Raw genomic sequence first — 5,891 nt, forward strand, 5'->3', positions numbered from 1 at the left:
ACCCTGCACTCTTCACACTGCCTTCTTCCAGCTGAACTCTTCCCTCTGCACTCTTCCTCTTGCACTCTTCTCGCTGTATTTTTCCAGATGCATTCTTCCTGGTGCACTATTCCTGCTGCACTCTTCCCGCTGATACGGCACTTTTCCTGTTAGACCTTTCTCACTGAGTCTGCACTCTTCCTGCTGCGCTCTTACCGCTGCATTCTTCCAGCTGCACCCTTCCCTCTGCGCTCGTACTCTTATCGCTGCATTATTCCAGATGCACTCTTCGCACTGCACTCTTTCCGCACACGACGCGCACACGAAAGACCACCCGAATGCGTACGTCTACGCGCACGATCACGAGAACTCGTACGCACACCACGAAACATCAATTTAAATCTAAAAAATTAAATATCGAATCAAAGGAATACTTTAGCGGGCTCCTGTTACTGTAACCCCTCCTTCTTTTCAAACTAATTAATCAAATTTATCCTGAAAGCAAACGAATGTCCCTTAAGTCTCCCTTAAGCTAGTTAGTTTAATAAAAACCGAATTGAAAAGAGAATTCCAAATAACCCTACTTTAAAAAAAATAAATAAAAACTCCAGTTTCATCATTTTCTTCATTTCTTATTTCCCATTTTCTGCTTTTCTCTTCAGTCTTTCTCTTGCTGATCGAATCTTGCACCCTGCTCCTAAATCTGTCCTAGAAGGAAATTCTATCAGACTTTCAACGAGGGTATCCACTCTTCATAGGATACCTGGTGAACACAATGTACTCCACCCCTTCTGTATGTTTTGGTAAGGTTCCAAAAATGTTCACTGACAATCGCCAGAACATTTTTCATTCATGTTACACGCTGCTAATAACCGCCTTAATTTCTTTTCCACGTCCTGGATCTGGAATGTACCAATTTTCCGTTATTGTGCCTCTATTAACTTTAAAGTACCCAAATGTTTCATCCTGTGATGGTAAAGTGCTATGATTTCCTGTTGTCTAATGCTAGGTAGGTAAATAGCACACCACTCTTGTGCTCTTTTACTTGTTCTGAATAATATTCTTTAAAATACAATAACAGGGACTATTTCTTCCTAATTCATTCTTGATCCATGCACATCTTGTGTTCTGACCTAATATTTTTTACAATGTTGTCTTCTTCATCGTTTTTATCTTCCCTATAGCCACGATGACTCAAACGTGATTGTCACAGCCACCCGTATTTTCCGAAACATTCGACTGGGTCCGAATAGGGTTGTTAGAGTCGTTTGGAAGATTCCTGATAAGAATGTGTGAATAAACAAAATATTTTCAGTGGCGCTTCTACCACTTTCGTAGAGACTGATATCGCTTTCTTTGACAAAAAGAATGCGAAAAACCCGTGTCCGAAATCCGCCAATCAAATCATCTTGAATTTGCCGATCGTGGTTTCCTAAACGTAACGGTTTGTTTAATATACGATGTAACCTCCGGAAAATGACTACAAACCCTCCTCGGACTTTCCAAAATACTGGAATAAATTTAAACCGGGGATAAGTTCCTCATATTCGTGGTATTCGAAAAATCTGTGAACGGCATGTATGTAGCTCAAATGAACCGCAGATATTCACCTATCCGATATGTAAATGTAAGAATCTGCGAAACCTGCATTTCATACATTTCCCTCAAATATCCCGTTTTATGTGTCGCTCCGCTGTTCGCTGGGAGAAGGATGTTTTATTTAGAGCGTAACCGCTGGCACTACCTACAACAAAGTATCGCCCTACATCAGAAGGAAAATGCCGGCGTATTTACCTCGTAATTAGAATTAAACGGTTGGTTTTTCTTTTCTAAAAGGGACACAAAAGGGAGAAAATAAAAAAAATTCACGTTTCTTTAAGTGCACTTGACAAGTTTCCTAGTAAACACGAGACACGCGGGCCTTTATAATTAAGTTAGAATGTTTTAATTTTAATTTTCCCAGAAGAGTCGTGCAAATAAAGAATGAGCTTCCGAGTTATAAGCAGCAGCTATACGGGGGAAACCTTTATTGATCCGGCAACGTAAATACCCTACGCACCTGTGCTCCGGTGCTGCAGGTTTTATTTTACTTCCCGGATTTTCTCATAGAGCCCCTCCGTATTAATCTTTCTAAACTTACATCGTTTATATTGTTTCCTAACAAAACCACTTGTTACGTTTTACTAATTATCGCTTATGATCGCAATATCGCAGCGGGTCGGGCGCGGAAGGGGTGCGCGAGGGGTGGGTAATTTATTACTCTATACCTTCGAAGCGAAATTTCGGAAAAGAAACGCGATGGCGCGCGTGCCAGAAAAATTAACCTTTGAATAATAAATTCGCACGAACGTCGGTAATACAGATTAATTGGGGTGGATGAAAATAGATGCTTCCCCTGCGAATTTTTCTATTACTGTAAGCGATCGGTCGAGTATATCACTTTGAGCACAATATAAGTGTCGTTTGTGACAGCCATAAATGGAAATAATTGTAATTCCTGTAAAATAATTTTATATATTGTCACCCTTTTCAATAGGGTTGAATATTTTGAATTTTAATGCGGTTGCGCATGTTTTAGTCGCTTTTCAAAAAAATTGTGTTAATTCTAAATTAATTTCCATTTCCTTGAATGTTAATTAGAGGGCGATGTGGTTTTTCCAAAGTTGTACGACTAAAGGGTAGATTTAGATACCGTATATTTAAGGTAAATTGTATTTTTACAACTTTTATTCAGTAAGGAGTCCTATACATGTATAATATTTAAGATTTTGAATGAGTCTGTAAACGGAGACATATGTTTCGATTGTTTACTTAAGGAGGTTGTCTAAATCAGCAAAAAAGACCTTTCAATAAAGATAAAACCAATTTGTTTGGAGGCTGTAGAGGAAGGTGGAAAACGATTAATCTGTATAACTTCAAATATGTGAATATTTTTCAGTAAGCGGCACAAATTTTTACTAAGGAAATTGGATCAAGGTCATTGTAGTACAATTGAGCTATCCTTAGACTCATTTTAGGGAAAAAATGTAACATCAACGTAAACAGTTAGAATGAAATGATTTTCCACCACCCTGAAACCCCTCTTAAAACCATTTTTGGTAAAAAGTAGCAGCGGGTTGGGGGAGGGGGGTACCTCTACTTTTCCCACTCTTATTCCAGTTTTACGAAAAACGCTATCGAACGTAGCACCTAGCAACACCCAGACCCCCCGAGGTTGTATTCTCCCCCAAAATCGTCCGCCTGACCATCTTTATTTTACTTTTTGAAAGAAAGCGATCGAATGTAGTACCGAGGAGGGGGGGCTGTCGCGACCTCCCCGGACATGCAGGGTCTATATGAGTATACGAATGATTTTATGGCGATAATGATGATTGTAGAAAAAGGGTCATTGGATTTTCCTTTACTGTCATTTCAGTTTTTAGGAAAACGCCCTCGAACGTAGCACCGGTGGGTGCGAGAGGTATGAAACCGTCGCCCTGACCCCTCTTATTACATTTTTCGGAAAAACGCCATCGAAGGTAGCACCGAATAACACCCAGACTACTCGAGGTTGCATTCTCCCCCAAAACCGTCGGCCTGACCACTTTTATTCTAGTTTTTGGAAGAACGCCATCGAATTCAGCAACGAGGGGGGGGGGGGAAGCCGCCCCTCCTCCCCAAATGAAGATTATATGAGTACACGAATGATTTCTGGCGATAAGAATGATTATAGGAACAGTTTTATTGGATTTTCCTTTACTGTAACGAGAACTATTCAATACCTTCCAGGCGTCTCGGCATTACGATCTTTTTCAAAATCACTCATCCTTCTGCACCTTCATACTGACTGCGATGTACGGCGGCAAAGAGGCTGCAAAGGGATGCACGAAGCTACGGGAGCAGCTCTAGTAGCTAACGAAACCCATGTAAGGTGTGTTGTAAAATTCCTCCGTTAGAGGAAATCCGCTGCCCTTCCTGCGTATTTCGTACGAGATTTTTCCTGTACCTGCATATCCCGATTTCTACCGAAATGGTTCCAGACCCGAAACAATGAACTCGGGGGTATGTTGTTAACAAGTTCACTCCTGTTTTTTATTACTGTTTTTTTCAGCTGGGGGCGATAATAATATTATGATTACGAATTCTGGTGAGAAATTTCAATCCCCTTTTTTGTTATTGTTATGTACTCGCCGGAATAACGTGCACTGAAGGTAAACAATAGCGGCGGAGAAAAATATGAAACTGGCACGTTTAATTGATTTGTCCTTTACTGGATACGGTATTAATTTTTGATGCGACGGTAATTGGCCTACCCAACTGCTCTCTTTATAGAATTAACCTTTTCTTTAGCATGGATAAACACCTGAAACATTTGATTAATTAATTCATTAACTCATTTAAGTGTAAACGCACGAAATTCGCGATTAATTTTCCGTTTCAACAGAAATACCCGCAATAACTTTCACCCTAGCAAAGCTCGAACGAGATTATTTCACTACGTGGTTACTTTTTCGTAGTTCCCGACCGAATCTCTTTTAAAACTCCCCTGGATTAACTACCCGCGGAAAATCTCTCAGAGCAAATTTCCTTTTTAGCGCATTTTTTAAGAATTAAAAAATCTGCTATTGTTTGCGCCTTGTCCGTCCGTCCATCCGGACCCACTCCTGCCGTTTTGAACGGCTTCTAGGGGAATGGTACTAGAATCCTGGAATTTTTTGCAGTAGGTAGCCTATACTTTAAAGGTGTACCAGACGGCCATCAAATTTCGCTGTCTTAAAGGAGCAGTCTCCATGAATTGGAAAGTAAAACGTGCATAACTTTTTCATACGACAATTAATTGGTCTCAAATTTTGCATACACATGTTTTTAGTTATGCCAAGTTAAAGTTTTAAAAATGGGGGGGGGGGGAAAACATTCGTTCTACCCGTCTTGGTATTGTAATGAAAGGTCTAATCGATATCAAACTTTCCCGCGCGACTCTTTTTCGAGATCAGTGGATGGCAGGGCCTGATTTGGGGGGGGGGGGGGTAGAAATTAATTTTCTTTTTCATGGTATTCTAATTAAAAGTCTCAACGAAAGGAACCGTTTTCTATACCAACAACTGCTGACTTTCTGACCCCGTATCAAAGGAGGGGTTTGTCTTCCTCTTCGAGTCTTCAAAAGAGACGCCATCGAACGTAATACCGATGGGTCTGGGGGAGTATTGAATACTTCCCAGCGGGGAAGGCGGTGTCAGCAATCCATCTCGAGGATCTTCACGAATTAATGCAAACTTATTGTTATTTTGTAAGTAAATTCGTTGTAGAACGTTACGACGCCTACGCGAGTACATTAGCGACACTTGAACCAAAGTACTTGTTTCTCGATTACGACATCTCAAGGTATAATTATGCCTGTCACCTGCGAAAGCACGAACCGCACAAATTATTCCATAAGTTGTGTAACTTTCATTAAGAACGTCGCTTCAGTTTCCAAATTACACTGAATGGAACTTAAATAAAACTTCGCTACACTTTACAAATCAGTTTCGGATTTGATTTGTGTTCCTTATCGACTTCATCTCCTATGAAAGCGCCGTGAACAAAACACCCCAGCCCCTAATTCTATTTGCACGTCAGTATATAGACTCTAATTAATTTATTGCTATACGTTTCCTTGTCGCTTTAATTTTGAATAATACCGCATCCCCTCAGATCCGGCGTGCAGATTATGCGCACATCAATAAAGGGATCAGAAGCATATGCTTTTATATTTTCGATTTGTTTTGTGACCGTACCCTACTGGAAGCATTTTTAATTAAACTTATAATGTAGGTAAAAGAAGTTTCAATTTAATCACATTAAATGGCTGAACGAAGTCGAAGTCTAATTTCATTTGGTTAACTAATTAGCTTTATAAGCGTCAGCCAGCAGAAGATGACCTCTTTTATACG

Source organism: Photinus pyralis, unplaced genomic scaffold (genome assembly GCF_008802855.1).
Source record: "Photinus pyralis isolate 1611_PpyrPB1 unplaced genomic scaffold, Ppyr1.3 Ppyr1.4_LG9, whole genome shotgun sequence".
In the NCBI taxonomy this organism is placed as follows: domain Eukaryota; kingdom Metazoa; phylum Arthropoda; class Insecta; order Coleoptera; family Lampyridae; genus Photinus; species Photinus pyralis.